We start from the raw sequence: 19,319 nt of genomic DNA on the forward strand, positions 1-19,319 counted from the left end.
TCTGTCTCATTTATTTCTATACAAGCACAGCCCTTAGCTTTTTATAGACCTTCACAGAATGCTATTTCGTTTTGTTTATTTAAGATAATAGAAAGTTTTCAGAGAACTCATCTGTTCCAGTTTGGCATGGCATATAATGGAACTAGGAAATAGGAACACAGAAACAGACCCAAGTGCTTCTGGGAATTTAGTATATGACAAAGGGTGCTTGTTCCAGTCACTGGGGAAAAGACGAGAATTCTCAATAAATAGTGATGGGAGACTTTGGTAGCCATCTGGAAGGAAGACGGAGCCACACTTCACATCCTACAACAGGATGAATTCCAAATGCAGCTAAGGTTTACCGTGAAAAAAAAAATAAAAGTATAGAAGGACATATGGAAGAAATTCTTTAGAGCCTTGAAGGAAAAACTGTTTTTTAAATCTCTGACTAAAAAATCCAGAAACCACAAAAGATGTTTGAATTCATCTACATAAAAATAAAAACTTTTTTTTTTACAAGGCAAAATATACCCCAGGCAAATCCAAAAGACAATTGAGAAGAAAAGGGATATTTGCAATTCGTGACACAGACCAAGGTCTACTCTTCCTGATCCAGGAGAGCTCCTTAAAATTGATAAGACCAGCAAATCAAGAAAAAAGAGGCAAAGGAAACCAGGCAGGAAAATGTCTGCCTTTCAGATAAATGCTGGACTTGAATTTAAAAAACACATACTAGAGTCATACAAAGATACCACCTCTCTCACCTATCACTCTGTCAGAGATCCAAAAATGTGGTAACACATAGTACTGTGTCAATGTGAACTTCCCATTGTGATCACTGTCATGTGGTTATTGATAATGTTACCATTTGGGGCACCTGGGTGCCTCAATCGGTTACCTGGGTCATGATCCCACGATCCTGGGATCAAGTTCCCTGTTGGGCTCCCTGCTCAGCAAAAAGCCTGCTTCTCCCTCTCCCTGTCTGCTGCTCCCCCTGCTTGTGCTCGCACTCTCCCTCTCTCAAATAAATAAAATCTTTAAAAATAAAACAAAGAAAATAAAATGCCGCCATTTGAGGAAGCTGGATGCAGGATTTACATAAGTTTTTTTGTGACCTTTTTGCAATTTTTGGTAAGCTAAAATGGATTTCAAAATAAAAGTAAAAACAATTTTTTTTTTTTTTAAATTTCAGTGTGACAAAACGGCCTACTGGTGAGGCTATGAGGAAGCAGGTAGGCTCGTGCACTGGTGACGAAAATGCAAAATTGCACAATTCTATGAAAAGCCATTGGGTAAGACATATGAAAATAGAAACAGCCTAAAGGGCCAACAGTAGGAAAAGAGTATAATAATTACATCTACAAACAAAGTGCTTTTCCCTTATAAAACAGGAGGAATGGCTCTAGGTTCTAAATAGGAAAGAGTTCAAAAATAGATAGTTACGTCAGAAAAATAAGGTAAGGACACGTCAGGTTACTTTCCACACATGCATTTATCTATGGAGAAACTTACCTACCACTTGGGCTGTGGGGCTAAGCTGCCTCAAGTACATCCCGGCAGTTTATCCTCATTACGTTGCGATTCATGACCCATTTGAACTTAATTATCAGTAACCTTGGTGAGCTCACTACAGGCTTCTCCATCTAAATAACCCATAAAAATGTGTTTTTAATCTAAGCTACAGGGATGTCTGAGGAACCTCACCATTTGTCTCAGACGATCTGAAGATGAAAGCATTTTACCCTTCATTTCTTTTCTCTAAAATCAGTCCCCAGGCTCTAAGGTTACTTTTTATGAAATCGAGAAATCATTTGCCCACCATAAAAATTCACCAATTAAAAATGTACAATTTGGTGGTTTTACTTATTTTTGAAAACAAGTAATAGAGAAATCTCTTTATAAGAAGAAAAAGGGGGGAGACAAGAGGGAAACTGATGCGTTGAGTAACCTATTACTTGGGTATTTTCCAGAACATCCTGGACTTACAAGAAACTATGAACCTTGCCTCTGGTGAGGCCATCTGGGTGCCTGGGTTAGGAGGAAGACTTCCCTCCACACTAGACTTCAGCTGCCTTTTGCTTGTTTGTTTTTCTACTTACTACTCTTTCAAATAAAAATTTCTTTCAACAAAATAATACCAGATAGAAAACAAATCTCACAACAAGCTAACCTTAACGCCTACTCCTTTCACAGAACACTAAATCCTACAGATATTTCTCTTCAAAATCGTATCTTCTGGAGCTAGGAGTTAATTTAATATTCGCCCTGAAATAGATGGATCACACCCGTAAATTAACGAAAATGTAGTTATAATTTTGTTCTCTTCGGAAATGAACTGAATCAGATTAATGCAGCTAGTCATCCTGTAGCCAGACCTTCCTGACGATGATTAAACTCTTTAAAAATCTGCAGTTAGTGCCAGTAGCTTTGGGAAAAAAAAAAAAATTATGAAACCATAAATTAATGAGTCCACATCAAACCTCTCAAAGAGTTCTCAGTGTCAAATTTACGAACTGGTTTTGTTTTCTAGAAGCATCCTACTTCCACAGAGAGGCAGAAGCTGACAGCACCCACGATCTAAGGTGCTTTGTTCTACCTGTGCTTACAAAACACTTGGCTTCTACTCCCTCATTCCAACTATGGGAGAATCATACTGAATCTCGTCTTGGTTGGGAGTTGCTGCAAACCCAGGGACTTACCAACTGGGATTACACCCATCTCCCATGGGTCTGGCAGGAGCCCCCACAAGATGAGGACCATGTTATACTCCTCACCAACCCTCAAGTCCCTAAGCCGCTGTCCTCTGCATGGTTTCCTGAAGCGCGCACAGGATGCTGGAACACCTTCTACTTGCTCCCGCAGCCCGGTGGCTTGCTGCTTGGGCACGCTGACTTTTTTTCCTTCAAAGGACACGCAAACCATCTTTTGCCCTTACACCAAACAACGTGGAATTGTGGTGCTGGTGGCCCCTTCATTCCTGCTCTAGAAACCCAAGTACAACTCATCGCTCAGAATAGCACAAATTCTTGTTTGATTTCTGTGCGGGGGGGGGGGGGGGGGGGGACCAACCCAAGCTTCAGAACGCTATCGATTATTTAAGAGCTTCCCCCAAAAACTAGCAGAAAGGCTGAAATGGGGGTATTTTGCAAGGTTCTGAACTTAGCAAAGGAAGGCTTATAAATCAATGTCAGCTTTTCTCTTGTGTGGGGGCAGGGGAAGATGCAGAAAGAAAAGGGATGGTGGCATAGGATATGAGTCAAAGGCCTAGAAAGGGTAATAAATGTTTATCTCTTCGGGCCACAAAGATACAACCAGAAGGAGTTTTGATGACTCAATCTATTTCTGAAAGACCACCCTCCTAACGATCTGAGCACTCTTCCAAGCCCCGTGGCAGCATCGAAACCAACCACAAAGAAGCGTTAAAGCCCAAGACTTAAATGTTAATAAAATTTATCCTAGAAAACCAACTCCTAAGAGGACTGCCAAACCTGTAAACCATCATCGTTAATGTCTTAACTGTTCTAGTGATACATATTTCCTTTCCCGGAATCAAACTGCTATTGCATTTACTTGTGTCAAGAAGAAATGCCAAGGGGCGCCTGGGTGGCTCATTCGGTTCAGCATCGGCCTTGGGTCCTGGAATCGAGTCCCACTTTCGGCTCCCTGCTCATGGGGAGCCTGCTTCTCCCTCTCCTCCCCACTCGTGCGCTCTCTCTCTCTCAAATAAATAAAATCTTTAAAAAAAGAGGGGGGGGGGAAGAAGAAGAAGAAGAAGAAGAAGAAGAAGAAGAAGAAGAAGAAGAAATGCTGATCAGGATTCCCCCCAAAAAAAATCATTTAATTTACCTGATGCAAGACTGGGAAGTATAAGGCGGCGGGGCGGCGGGGGCGGGGAGGAAGGAAAAAGAACAGTGATGTTAGGAACGTCTGGAATAACCCTAAACTACTAGATCTCTTCATCACCAAAGGCAAAAGGCGGACAAGGCTCTGAAACCATCAAGCACCGAAAAATGTCCACCTTCCACATCCTATGCCCGTCTCACACTCCCAGGCCCTCTCTGGCAACCACCACGTGCAACTGACACCACTGTCGATAGCCCCCACGTGCCTCCCACCTGAGGGAGCGTGCCCCCTTTTATGTGTATTGCATTCAAACCACCGTGCAGCTGAATTATTCAGTCCCCTTTTTAGCTGAAATGGGGTATTTCATAAGATAATAGAGAAAATGCAGATACAAAGATAAGAAAAATGTATCTTGTTATCATGCGTGTCATCAACGACAAAATAATTTCATAAGAGCAGCAACACTTCCAAACTCCCCATGGGTCACCTACCCTCACAGGCACCTCTGAAGGACAATCTTCCTTTTTTTAAGATTTTATTTTCTTTTTTTTTTTTTTTTTAGAGATATAGAGGGAAAGCATGAGCAGGGAGGAGGGGCAGAGGGAGCGAGAGAAGCAGACTCCACACTGAGCCAGAAGCCCGATGCGGGACTCAATCCCAGGACCCTGAGATCATGACCCGAGCAGAAACCAAGTGTCGGGCACCTCCTCAACCGAGCCACCCGGGAGCCCCTCAGGTCTTTTCATTTTAAATGACTTCTGTTTTCCTAAAGTGCTAGACATAAATATCTATTGAAGAAGGAGAGAGAGAGGGGGAGGATGAGCGAGGTGACCCAAGCTCTCAAAAGTGTGGTTGAGACAGAGGACTTCTCACCAGTGACGCACGTGTGGGGACCGATAACCTTTGCCGCAAAGCTCTCTGGAGCACGGGAGGAGGGGTAGCAGCAACTCCCATCCCTCCTGGAGTGGTGACAGTCAAAAACGTCTCCAGACACTGCAGACATTGCCAAATGTCCCCAGAGGGACGAAATTACCCCACTGAGAACCAGTGAACTAGAATACATGTAAATTAAATAGACCAAGTTGTGTTGTTTTCTTTTTAAACAGCAAAAATAAGACAGGAATATTCATGTATTTTCTAACTATTTCAGAATGTGATTAAAATATTTAGATGGCAGTTGCTATAATTACCCCTTCCAAAATCACTGAATAAGTAGGCACATTCAGTTAGACTCAGTGTCATGATTAACTAAGTCATTGTACACCATATAATCAGAAGACAACCTCTCAACTCTAGCTTGGGAAAAGTGGGTAATGTATGCTACTGTTTATTTAAGAAAATGAAAGATATTAAAAACAAATATACAACTGCATGAATGTTATGTCTGTGTTTGCGTTAAAAAGCAATAAATAAAAGGGGGAAGGAAAAAATCATCCTTTTACAAATAGTGATGGAAAGGGTTTGAGCGAAAGGCACCTGAAGATACAGAATGAGATTCTGGGCACACTTCTGGCTCTGGAACCATCTAAATGGTTTATGTAACTATAAACCAATATTAACTTTTTTAAGTCCTAGAAATCAAAAGCAGAATGCAAACCAATTAACCAAATTATATATTGAGTTGGTGGCATAAACAAGAGAGACATTATTCCAAAAGGCTTAGAAGCAGTAATTTGACTGTATTTCCCCAGTGGGAGAAACCCTGAGGACAAAGATATCTTCTGCCATTTCCACTACTCATATGGTTGGTAAAAATGTTGGTAGTTATTCTAAATATGTATGTGTCGTCCACAAATAAGATTATCAAGCAAATAAGTTCTTATGTCGACGTTCCTATGGAGAAAAACTTTCAGCCTCAGAGAAAAGCCATACAAATAAAAAAGCAAAGAAGTAAAATATCCTGAAATTCGAATCCTGAATTAGAAATGTCGGTGTGAATTCACAGAGGATGATGTCAGAAAACAAACCAAGAAAAACAAATGAAAAAACCCACCTCTGTCCACTGCAAAGGCCCAGATCCAACAACCAGCCTGGAAGCAATGATCCCTGACTTCCAAACCGAGGTCCCTAAATTCCACTTCCTCCTAATGGGGCCACGGTCCTTGAAATGTGGGCCTCCGCCTGGGGTGGGCACAGCCAGTTGGACCTGAAGCACGGCTGCCCCAGCCTTCAGTGGCGATGATGTCACAGACTCTGGGCCTGAGCCTCGGGATACAGAAGCAACCTCAGGCAGCCCAGCTAGGCGGCAGCCGGGCACTCTGCATAACAAGGATGCCAGACGCAATGAATGAAGATGCTCCAGAAATACCTTACATCATGAGCTCATAACGTCTCTAAGAACACACAAGCAAGCCACCTCACTGACGGCTTGTGGAGGAGCTGGGGAACCAGAACTATTTGTTCTGAGAACTGCCAAAGAGAAGCAAGACTTTCCTGCGCAAGCAGACCTCAGGCTAACCGCCGCGTGTCCTCCTCGTCTGGCTGGGAGACGGAGAAGGAAGGACATGATCAGAATGGCATCATTTTGCAACCCTGATGAAATCGGGGATGAAGGCAGTGATCACCAGGGCTGTCTGTTCTCACGCCCTCCTCCTGAAGCGCACACACCGCCCACGAGGAGTCGTGCCTGAAAATCGGAGCAGAACGGGCTCCAGATCTGACCAGCGGCTTACAGGAAGCACAGGGGCTGGGGGCCATGGCGAGTGAGGGTCTGGCAGAAAGCCGCAGCTGTGGAAAATCCGAAGGATGGAAGACTTGCTTTCCCCAACAACTCAATCGCGGGGGGGGGGGGGGGGGGGGGGGAGGCAAACACATCATTCAATAGCAATAAGGTTCTGAGATAATTAGGGAAATCTGAACATTGGTTACAGGTTTGGTAATAATAAGGAATTCATTACCAGAGTATTCACTATAATATTTACAGATGAAATGAACTGGTAACTCGGCTTTGCTTCAAAAGTAAGCCACTGGAGTGTGCAGGAGTTCAGATGCAACAAGACTAGCCGTTCACAACGCTGTACTGAAGTTCTGAGAACGGGTCCTCTTGAGGATCCCTGCTAGGATTCTACCTCTGAAGAGGATCATCCTGTAAACTAAGAAATCACAGTTCAGGGGCAACTGGGTGACTCGGTCAGTGAAGTGTCTGCCTTTGGCTCAGGTCACATTCCTGGAGTCCCAGAATCCAGCTCCCTGGAGAGCTCCCCGCTCAGCAGGGAGTCTGCTTCTCCTTCTGCCCCTCCCCCAGCTCCTGCTCCCGCGTACATGCTCGCTCGCTCCCTCTCCAATAGTATTTAAAAAAAAGAAAAAGAAAAAGAAATCACAGCTTACAAATGAGAGACAGTCCAGAACATCACAAAATAGGGCAGCCTGAAGGGCCTTCGGAAACCCCCAGGCTCCAAACCACCTTCTCCACAGGAAGGCGAGTAAAGCCACCCCAGGGCACAGAGCAAGATGCCGGCCAGGCCACCACGCAGTCCGGCTCCTGAAATCTCCTCTCTCTCTCCCAGTAGCGGGACAAGGCTGGGTAGAGGATATTCTGACATACTCTTAAGCCTTCTTCTCTTTTCTTCTTTTGCGTATGAGAAAAAGGGAGGGGAGAAGAGAGCACGCGGGAGCGGGGAGCTGCATGCGGGGGCACAGGACCCCCGAGATCATGCCCCGAGCCGAAGGCAGACCCTTAACCACTTGCCCAGCTGAGCCACCCAGGCACCCCAGAAGCCTGTTGTTTAAAATCAACTGCTAAGACATTAAGGCTCTTCTTTTTGCTGGTGAATATACTTACATTTAAGTTTTTGGTAATTTGAACTCTAGTCCATCCCCCCACCCCCCAAGAAAAAGAATGATCAGCTCATTCATTCGGTAACCTTTCGAGAACTTACTGGGATGTGGAATGTACAACAGACAGTAAAACCTTCCATGCCTCATGAGAGTGCAAGGAAGCAACAGCAGCTGGGTCATCCTCACACAGATCAAACCGTATGCACTTTCCAGCTCCCAGGCTGCAATGACAGTGCACGGTCGCGGTTTGTCTGAATTATGAAATTATAAAAATTAACGCATTTATCCAGCCCTCGCTTAGGCAGGTCACCGTGATCTAGCCAGGTCACCGTGATCTAGCCAGGTCATGGTGATCCGTGGTTTTAAAGTGAGTCAGTGAGAAACGTCCCTGTCAGAAGAAGCTGAGCCCATCTTCACTCTATAAACATATTCTACAAACATACAACAAACCACGCTGGTGCGCAAGGAAAGAATAAGGACATCCCAAGGACGTGAAGCCAAGATAAAACCGCCGGAAAATGACGGCTGGTGAGGACTGAGGGAGGAGAGAAGGTGCATTCACTAAATGGGCATTTTAAGCCCCCACATCCCATACAATCCCCAGCCCTGCCAGCCCCGAGCAGCAGCCACCCGGAAACTGACAGAGCCTACATCCACACCCGTTCCGTTTTCTGGGGCAATGACAGAGAAATAAAGGCACTAGAGTAGATGAGGGAGATGAGAAATGACCAATTTCTTATCATTGTGACTGTAATTGACATTACTTCCCCAGGCTCCTCCAGATGAAATCAACATTCTCTTACAGATCACTAGAATTTAAATCCTAGTGGGGGAAGGATTACAGATGTGCTCTAAGCCCTTCACTTCACAAATGAGAAAAGCAAGGTTTCAGGGTAGCTCAAGCATCCTCCCGGTTATGTTACTCAAGGGTATTTCCAAAGCCCCAGAGTTTCCTGCCTGGAGGTCAGAGCACCCAAGCTGTGTCATCCAGTTCTTGTCAAGTTCTAGTGACGAGGGGCGCCTGGGTGGCTCAGTGGGTTAAGCCTCTGCCTTAACCTATGCCTTAATGCCTTAACCTAATGCCTCTGCCCGCCTTGGGCTCTCTGCTCAGCAGGGAGACTGCTTCCCCCTCTCTCTCTGCCTGCCTCTCTGCCTACTTGTGATCTCTCTCTCTCTGTCAAATTAATAAAAAATAAAATCTTTAAAAAAAAATTTCTAGTGATGTGACAGCTCTCCTAGTGGTGTGTATCTGTGTGTTGACATGAAAGGGAGGTCCGTTTCCTTCTGGCTGTTTGCTTACGAAGCCCTGTGGGCGAGAGCCCTCCTCAGCACGGGCTGACCAGCCAAACTCCTGCTCTGGCACAGGTCAGAGTTCAGAGCACAGTGACGAAAGTGCCTCCCATAACTTGCCTGTGGACATCAGTGGGTGGCAAGAGGCCCAACTGGACAGAAGCCTTAAAGACAGAGGGGGAGCTCACCAAAGACAAGCTCTACCTGTTCACACTTACTTCCAGGTATGCTGAGAAGGGTGCCAAAGGCCGGGGTTCCAGCAGCCCGTCCTGGCGTTGAGTCCCTCCACCTGAGAATGAAGACGGGCCAGAGGCTAAGGGGCAGGAAGATAGCCCATCAGCTGGTGAGAGGCTTCGGGCCGTACCACCAGACCCAGGACTCCATCAACGGCTCTTCTCGGGCGTGTGAAGTAGCAAGAAGGGGCTAGGGGAGGCGGCTGGGCCCCCAGGCTGCCTGCCCGGGGACCCACTCCCCAGCACCCCACCTGACACAGTGCCCAGGCATAGAACCTTACCCGTCTTCGAAGCCTGGCCACCTGCCAGCCTATGGCACCCACCAGCCGAGAGCTCAGCACCGGTTACCACTCTGAGTCAGCAGTGCAAGACCTACTAAAAATAGGTGCTAAGCAGTTACACAAGCTGCAGGAAGTGAAGAAATTAGAGAGTCTGTAATTGTAATCCGATCAACAAATTCTAAGGACACTAGCACTGTTTCTTAATGGTTTGCTTTTATGTCTGAATGCACAGGCCTATTTATGGGCTTTGACGACGAAGGAGCTTACTGTATTTTTAGCTCACAAATCAACTTTTAATTCTTCCCATTCTACAAATGGGAAATAACACTGCACATAGCATAAGCAATAAAAATTAAGATGTTTTGAAGATAAGCCACTTCTGCTCATTTGCATTTAACACATGCCTGACTATACCATGCACTAGGCTCTGATGCTAGGCTCCTCCTCCAAGCCGGGAGTGAAGACAGAAGTCAACATCCATTTGTGCAAATTTAGTTAACTGCTGCTTATGGCCCATGTTTCCTGGTGGCCAGGGGCAGTGGTTCTCACCGGGTGCGCTGACCAGCAGCAGAGGCACTCGGAAGCTTCCCAGAAATGTAAATTACTGGGGCCCCCTCTAGACCCCTGAGGCAGAAACTGGGGGGCTGGGGTCAGCTGTCTGTCTCAAAAAGCCCTCTGGCTAACTTGGGACAAACTCAAGTTTCAGAACCACGAAACACAGGGCAAGGTGCTCACAGGAGATCACAATAGGCAATAAACGCTTTACAATGCATTTCGCAGACACGTATTATTGCCCATATTAGGATGTTATCTAGCAAGAGAATCATTTTCATCAAAAAAGACTCCAAGAAACAGTTCTTCAATTGGAAAGAACTCTCTTATTTGGACCAAAAGAAACAGGGTAATTTTTTCTCATTGAAAAAAGTTATGAAACATTTTTTGTGCACCAGGGTCAAGTCCACGTACAACTGCAACCTTGGCCTGGTCATCACCCCAGTGGAAGGTCCCAGTTGATCCACCCAGGAAGGTGAAGAGGACAGCTCCACCCCTAGAGCAGCCTGAGCACCAGCAAAGCCTGGCAGAGACTCGTGCTTTAGATACGTCACAGTTGTCGTCGATTTTAAATTGGAGCTTGTCCACATCTGCTTAGCATTCGGAAAAGATTAATGCAACTAGAATACATTTTTAAGAGCTCAAGGCAATAGGGGCACCTGGGTGGCTCAGTCCGTTAAGGGTCTGCCTTCAGCTCAGGTCATGATCCCAAGGTCCTGGGATCGAGTCCTGCGTTGGGCTCCCTGCTCAGCAAGAAGCCTGCTTCTTCCTCTCCCTCTGCCTGCTCATGCGCGTTCTCTCTCTCTTTCTGTGTCAAATAAATAAATAAAATCTCAAAAAAAAAAAACAAAAAAAAATAACAACAACAACTACTACTACTACTACTACTATTCAAGGCAATAAATAAGAGAACCACTGCCCTGACTATGGTCTCCCTCTGTAAAAATACACAGAATTAATACAGATGGCTTCTGTCTTGAAGCAGAGTCATGAATTACAAGGGCTTGTAGCTGATTTAAAGCTACTTAAAAATGAAGAGAAAGCGGGGCGCCTGGGTGGCTCAGTGGGTTAAAGCCTCTGCCTTCGGCTCAGGTCATGATCCCAGGGTCCTGGGATCGAGCCCCGCATCGGGCTCTCTGCTCAGCGGGGAGCCTGCTTCCCCCTCTCTCTCTCTGCCTGCCTTTCTGCCTGCTTGTGATCTCTGTCAAATAAATAAAATCTTTAAAAAAAAAAAAAATGAAGAGAAAGAATGGAGGGAAACTAGGAAAAAGCATGCATTCTACAGATAAAGAATTTTTAAAGAAAAGAAACGACGGGTACCTGGGTGGCTCGGTTGGTTAAGCAACTGCCTTCGGCTCAGGTCATGATCCCTGGATTTTGGAATCAAGTCCCGCATCAGGCTCCCAGCTCCATGGGGAGGGGAGTCTGCTTCTCCCTCTGACCTTCCCCCCTCTCATGCTCTCTCACTGTCCCTCTCTCAAATAAAATAAATAAAAACCTTAAAAAAAAAAAACAAAGAAACAAAAATCAGAAGACATGGGAAGAGAGGGCATCTTGGGGAAGGTTAGTGAGACGTGCCCTAGCCGGCATATCGAGCTCCCTAATACACCCCAGGCAACACGCTCCTCTAAAGTATGAAATACACACATGTGTACATACCACTTACAGGACTTGTGAACACATGAAGACAAGCAATAGTAGTTTCCGAACATTCATCCCCACTAATAAGAAAAGTTAATTAGGACAGAATACCAGTCCACGTGTACAAACCAGAGAAGAAAGACAAGCACCAGGCCAAACGGTCATCATCTAAACCGTGCTGACAGCAATGGCGGCAAAGAGAAGCACCTGCCCCTTCTGTGCACCTACTTTTCCACAACAGCTTACTCCACCGGAGGGTATTATGGCTGCAGGAGTTTCCAGGGCACCAAACTCTTTAAACCCATGACAGCGACAGTGTCTCACTTTGACCTCTAATTCATGTAGCTGATTTGAGAGACTCACTGTATTCAGTACTGGTCTCCTTCCTCCCACTTTCAAAACCCCAAAATTCAAATAAACCAAAGGGAAAAGAAAAGCAGCCTTAGCTTTTACACCCCTGGTTCTCATCTCTGCATCCTTGTACAGCAGGTGCCACCTAGGAAAGGCAGGGTCCCAAGCAGAATCCGCCCCTGGGGGGGTGGGGGCAGGAGCCCACTTGGTACACCCGGTCCTGCAAATGGCCAGCGAGTGACCTTGTGACCCGGGGTTCTGCACACAGGGCTTGTCGCAGAGGAGCCGGGCTCACATGGGAGGATGAGTTTCTCCTACAGAACGGCCAGGGGTCCAAAGTAAAGCCAAAAAGCACTAGTCTCGAGCTTCACATCCCACCCCTCACTGTTGTCAAGACAAGACAGCAGGGCCTTGTTTCTCACACAAGGGAAGCTGGCTGCGGGGATGCCCTAGGAGGGGCTGGGGGAGCTGGTCTCCCCTGCAGTGAGGGGCCCAGGGAGGCTCACTGTATTCACTTGCTTGGACTAACATAAGAAAAACCACAGAGTGGGTGGTTGAAACAACAGAAATTTATGTTCTCACAGTTCTGGAGGCTGGAAGTCCCAGATCAAGGTGTGGGCTGAGCTGGTTCCTGAGAGCTCTGTTCCTGGCTTGCCGACAGCCGCCTTCTCGCTGTGTCCTCACATGGCGGAGAGACAGCCAGTTCCCGGTGCTTTCCTTAGGACACGAGTCCTATCAGATCAGGGCCCCACCCTTACGAACTTACTTCATCTTGATTCCTTCCTTAGAGGCCCTGGTTGGGCGGAGGGGGGAGGCATGGGGAGGACCTCAACAATGGACATGGGGTGGGGGTGCCCAAATCTGTCCCGTTGGGGGAGTTGGCCCGAGGCAACAGCAGCAACGGGATCAGACCTGGGGTTGGGGTTTCCACGATTTCCACAGCCCTGAGCTGACCCTCCTTCCCTAGGAAGAAAAGGATCCAGGAAAGAGAAAGGCGGCCGAGTGGTGCAAGGCCACGGGCTACACAGATCAGGAGGAGAGAAGGGACAGGCAGCTGCACAGCTGTCACCACTCCTCAATAGGGCCAGACGCAGAACCCAGGAGCCGTCGAAGCTGAGTGCAGACAAGAGGCAAAATGCAAACCACCACACTTGTGAACATGCCTGGCGTTCTGCAAGCTCCAGGGGCACCAGGCCCAGCTGAGGCCTGCTGGGGTCGCCTCCTCGGAGTCTGACGACAGTCCCCTGGGGCAGGCGCTGAGAGCGTCCCTCCTGAGAAATGCGGGGCTCAGGAGCAGAGGCCACTCAGCTGTGAGGGGCCAGGCAGGGGCTGGCAGCAAGGCAGCGGGCCCCGAGGCCAGCCCCCTGGCCTCCAGGACAAGTGGGAAGGGAAGAGACCCAGGAGGGGTTGTTGCTGGAGCCCGGGGAGTGCAGGAAGGGGCAGGACCAGAGGATGCAGAAAAAGGAGAAAGAGCGGTAGGGACAGGAATCAGAAGGGCCTGGCCGCCGTCCTCCACAGAGCCGTACCCCGAGCCCATGCATGTCAGGTCCTGTGCGAAAGGATTTAGCTCTCCTTCACAGCCCCTGTGATGGGCGGTTCCTCCTTCTTCTAAACACACATACAGGCTCTGCGCTGAAGGAACCCCCTAGCGGCCCATGCCTCAAGTGGGAGCAGACACTAGACCTAAGTGGAGTTCAAGGCCAACCCCAAGGCTGGAGGCAAAGTCTCCAAATCCAGAGACCTTCCCAGACGGGCCTGAGCCAGCACGCCCACCCTGTACCCCACTGCCCACTAGCTGCTCCCAGGGCTGGGTGAAACGAGTGAGTGTTCACAGCCAGGCCTGGCACACAGCTCGAGCTGCTCAGTTACTGGTAACGGTTGCTGTTACACAGACTCAAAATAACTGTTTTGTTTGGTGTCGGAGCCATCTGTATACATTTCTCTGTCTTCCCTGTATCAGGTGTGGAGGTGGTCTGCAATTTACCGTTCCGTCCACAATACTAATCATGGAGCCCTCCACAGAAGAGATGATCGATACAAGGTAGGATCAGTGAATTAATTAACTGATAGAGAAATGTACAATGGAAAGGACATGAGAATAAGGCAAATAAGGCAGAAGGTAAGTTAGAAAATCGACAGATGGGCAAAGGGTGGATACACATAGATGAAAAGATGCAAAAAAAAAAAAAATGGGCAAAAGATATAAGTGCAGGGGACAGAATGGTCTGGGTTAAATGATTGGTGTCTCCCTGGAGTGTTTCTCTGGACCAGAAGGATTTCATCGCCACTAGCTATAATCATCTATTTTCTTCAGCACACCAGATAAGAGCGAATAAATACACAGACACTGCACTTACTAGGAGCAATTAAGCGCTCCTACACCCAGCCTCCTGTTAGCCCACGAAGCACGAGAGCAAACACCACGTGCACATGCAGGGTGACCCCAGCCTCGGCGGCAAGCCTTCAACACCTGAGCTGACGCGGGCTGGTCACTGAGCTCGGCAGCTCCCACGCCATCCCGGCTGGTTTACACTCTCCCCTATATTTCACAGCAGGGAAACCCATCTGTGGGTCCTTTTAGGTGAAGAGAGGTAAAGCAGGCAGCATTAAAATTTGGCTTTCTATTGGATGGCCTCTGATTGAGTTACTTTTACTCCGTTTTAATTTTATCTTTGTGATTAATAGGAATGACACTCCCATGTCCCTTCCCCCCACCAACAAAACCATGACTACTTTGTCCTATGGCTACAGACATCACAGGAAAAGGAAGCTTACAGATAGGCTCCTTGGTGGGGAGGGGAGACCGCCCTCTGTTCTGTGCCCACCGATACACAAAGCCCACGGCCACCTTGGGCTCCCGGTGACATTACCCAGAACCACACACCTGCTCCAGAAAGCATTTTGAATTGTGAGGCCGTCCACCTGCATTCACAATTTCTTACCTTTAGCCTTATATCCTATGCAGTTGGTTTTATAGGATTAAATTCCTATGTATATATCACAAGAACGCTGAAATGGGAAACGTCAGAAACACTAGTGATACCGATCTCTCACCCAGCCCACTCCCCGGGGCCTGGAACAGCGGCTGGACACTGGACCCAGGGCAGGGAGACAGATGTCTTCCTCCAGAGGCCAAACTACCATGCCCTTTGTTCACAATTTTGAAGGTGCTACAGTTTCCACTAAGTTAAGTGAGAATCTTTTATGGAAAGCACTCACAGTGGCCTGACCCCTACCCGTGCTTAATTTAAACATTAGTGATTAGCATTATTAGATATGAATGATAATAGTACATTCATGCTGACTTACGTTGTAAAAACCCAAACCTCTTCACACTGTATACCCTCAGCCCCTCCCCACTGGGACACAGGAAGGCAAAAGCGATGTGCGTTCCTCCATGGATCCCTAACATAGCTTCTGGTACATGGTAGAAACACATGTAGAAACGGTTCGCTGAATGTCACACGGCCCTTTACTTCAGTGGAAGCGTACCTACCATTAATGGCATGAAAAGGAAATCTGAAATGATCTGCTATGTAAGCAAATGAATCTGTCCTCTCCCCTTCACCCCAAGCTCAATCTGCAGGGGGGAAATATTTCTTACTGACTGTACAAATTAGCACCTACCACTGGCACAGTTTACAGCCAGTAAGTAAGGCCAGCTCAGAGCCAACTCCACTTCGAGTTGTTCTGTTCTTTTTTTTTTAGATTTTATTTATTTGACACAGAGATAGAGACAGTGAGAGAGGGAACACAAGCAGGGGGAGTGGGAGAGGAAGAAGCAGACTCCCTGCTGAGCAGGGAGCCCGATGTGGGGCTTGATCCCAGGACCCTGGGATCATGACCTGAGCCAAGGGCAGAGGCTTAACAACTGAGCCACCCAGGTGCCCCCTGAGCTGTTCTTACCCTACAAAGCACCCTATGTGTAAGTGACACAACAGAATCCCCACCCAAGGGCACTATTCAACCACCAGCTCTACCTAAAATTCTACCAAAGGCAACTCCTATCGACCTGTGGAACTGACACCTAAGTAACATCTGAGCAGGAACAAATTAATCCAGAGACCACTCACCATGCCTGCAGCCTGGTGATGACAGGCAAGTCAGCCCTTATGCGCTGGGTTATTTCTGCAATGAAAACAAAACAAAACACCTCACTAACTAAAAATGGAAAACCAACTAAATGATCACAGGATCCCCTTTGGCTCCTAAATACACCATTTAGCACATCGTGATTGATAAGCCAGGAAGTTCTGACATCACCTAGAGAAAAGATGTGAACTCAGAAAGCCATGTCTTCCTAGCAGCAGAACTGAATTTTCAACAGAATCAACAACCGAAGGACTCGTTCACATCTAAAACTGCTTTCACCAAGACTGCAACAAGCACGCCTTCCGTTCTGTTCCTGCGCGCTTGCTGGAAATCCAATGCACAAGGACACACATTTCTGTCCTTCGTTAGAGAGCAAACGGAGCTGACGTGGCAGAGCATGTGGCCCGCAAGGAACGGAGTCTCTGCAAACCTCCCTCACCAAGACAATGATCAGATGAAGAGGACACGGCATTCAAGACCGTGAGTCACGCAACAGACATCAACATTCACACTTTGCATTTTACTTCAGCAAAGTCAAACAAAACTGCCTTTTGCTAACTGAGAGAGTTTAATTTACAGGAAAGGGATGTATCGAAGGCAATTCTGCAAAAGATTCATGAATTGCTAAATGTCTTCCCATCTCTCTGATAGGAGGCTGGTCTTCCCCACATGCCACCACGTCCCTCCACGCGCCCCCACCCCCTGAAGTAGCCCAGCTTGGTGATGGTGGCCTGACTTTACCTGTCATCCTGTAGCCAGACAAGCCCCTTCCAGGGACACCTGGGCATGTCACGAGTGAGCCAAGGCAGAGCCAGACAGCCACTGAGGAAGCTTGCACTCACACCCTTTTCCACCCCAAACAGCACGCGTCACAATGGAGCGCGGTGTGGGGAGGGCTGACCCAGTATGACCAGTGTCCTTATAAGAAGCCTGAGACACGCGGGGGCTGCCACATGGTGACGAGGTCAGAGACCACAGCTCCACAGTTGCAGGCCAAGGAACGCCACAGCCTGGGGTAACCAGAGGCTCTCAGGAGGCAAGGAAGGACTCCCTCCTCCAGGTGTCAGAGCAAGCGTGGCTGCCAACACCTGGACTTCAGACTTCTGGCCCCAGAACCATCAAACAGTAAATTTCTGTTGCTTTACACCACCAAGTATGTCTGTGTTGCTAGGAAGGGTACACAGTCAGCCTCTGGGAATATGGGGGCTATTTCCCAGGCCAGATGGTGGCCCAGCGGCTTGTAAGACGCAGTGGCGGGCGAGGGGGGGGGGGAACTTGGCATAAAGAATCGAGTAATTTTCTCTTCAACTTTAGCAATGTGAGGGCTTTTAAAATGGTTGCAAAGTCACGGACAAAGGAAGAAAAGTCTCATTTAGAGCCTGATCGAAGACAGGGTAACACCGCTGATCAGACAAGTACTAGTGGGTCTCTGAGGAAAGCAACATACTGCAGCAATCACCAGACTCGGCAACCAGAGAACAGCGCTCTCCAGAACTCAGAAGGCTCTGAAGAAATAACAAAAGAGATTACTTAGTCATTTACGTAAAATTAGAAAGCTTAGAAAGAAGAAAGTCAACAGAAGATCACTCCCGGTGGGTGTGGGTATGTATTAAAATCCAAATACCAACACTGCCAAAATAATAGTGACACTATCTGCGCCAACCACAGTTACTAACAGACACGGTTTTATCCACATAACTGACATAAAGCACATAACATATGGAACGCTTTCCAAATCACCATGCACCCTTCAGAAACGATTAGCCATTGAGGCAAACACAGGGCATCTTACTAGTAAGCGGATACCAGCATGAGGGAATAGGGCTCAAAGGATCACGGGGGATGCCGCACTGGGCCCCTTCCCCACCCCATCCAGCTCCTTCCATCTGTGCAGAGGGGAGATTCTACTGGGGAGTCGGATGCCCCAGGACGTCATGGGTCTCATTTTATATCTGCCTTTCACCGCCCTCACTGTCCGCAGGTAGAAAAGTACCTAATGCATGACCAGTTCATTGAATTGCAATAAGATGTTCATGCAAGGCACAAACCCAGGCTCTCTGTTGCAAAAAAGTCCCCAACCAGTTCTCCCTGAAGTGGCCAGCAACATTCCCGAGCATGTGCTACGTGAAGCAGGGCTAACCTGGCACAACCTCAAGTCTGTTGGCAGAGGCTGTGCATCTCCCTGGTTTGGGGAAGGCCTGGTCTTCAAAGCACACACATGCAAGAAGAAAGTTCAGGAAAGTCTCTTCCCTAGTGACAATCTACGAGGTTGCCCAAGGGCACAAGGACCAACCAAGGTCAGGCTAGGTTCCAAACGGCCCTTTCGGCACTTCTAAACACCACTTGGAGCATTTTCATTGCTGTTGCCATTCAGTTTTAAATCACTGCATATTTTATTTTTATTTATTTATTTGACAGAGATAGAGCACAAGCGGAGGGAGCAGCAAAGGGAGAGGGGGAGCCAATGCAGGGCTTGATCCCAGGACCCTGGGGTCATGACCTGAGTCAAAGGCACACGCTTAACTGAGCCACCCAGATGCCCCTAAATCACCGCACGTGTTAAAGAGAAGCCCACGGCAAGGCTTGCCAAGGCCCTTTTGGTGCTAATTCAGCAGGATCTAAGATGCAGGCTCGCTGTTTCCCCAGCTGCTTCAGCACAAAGTCTAGCACATCTCGTGAGGATTTTTAAAACACCTTTCAGGGGATTTTAAAACCACCTGTTTTACTTTCCGACCAAGTAAAAAGAAAGAAAAGTACTAAAGCTGGACTCTAGCTCCTAGCAAAATTCAAGAGCAGGTGATGGGATACGATGTGCGGCCAGCATCCCTCAAGGGAGAACTTGTGTGGGACTTAAATCAACTTTCACAGTTACAAGTGCAGAGTATGTAGGGGGTTGCCCCTCCACGTCTCAAAAGGCCTTCAGCTCAACCACCACCTGAGCTGGAGAGGCAGAGGGCATGACACTGGTTCCATGGGAACACTGGTGGCAAGGGGAAGGTGGATGACTGGGCCCCCCATTAGCCCATTAGGGATGTGCCTGGTCCCCTGAGCCAGAAGGGGAGGTCACCAGGAGTCCCCAGGCCTGTCTGGCCTGCCAGGCAACAATCAGACCAGTCATCTTCCCACTAAAACTATTCAAAACCAGTGATGGGAGGTGCAAGAAACCACCAAGTGAGAGGCTCCCACACTGGGGGAAACCTGACAGCAACTTCTCCCGGTCAGGGATGGGCTTACAACCTGCAGTCTCTGTGCTGGGGGCTTCTTCTCTTTAAAACCA

General features: G+C 47.7%; 1 protein-coding gene across 4 annotated transcripts in view; it reads right to left on the reverse strand.

The window, feature by feature from the left end:
- NCK2 (NCK adaptor protein 2) overlaps window positions 1-19,319 on the reverse strand; it is a 150,115-nt gene that overhangs the window by 88,280 nt on the left and 42,516 nt on the right. The window contains exon 2 of one of the 4 annotated variants that reach the window (XM_080813193.1): window positions 16,024-16,078. The exons of the other annotated variants lie outside the window; for them this stretch is intronic. The gene's annotated coding sequence lies outside the window, so the exon portion shown is untranslated. The remainder of the gene's footprint in view (window positions 1-16,023; window positions 16,079-19,319) is intronic. 4 annotated transcript variants of the gene reach the window in all.

The sequence above is a fragment of the Martes martes genome (genome assembly GCF_963455335.1).
Source record: "Martes martes genome assembly, chromosome: 9".
Taxonomy (NCBI): Eukaryota; Metazoa; Chordata; class Mammalia; order Carnivora; family Mustelidae; genus Martes; species Martes martes.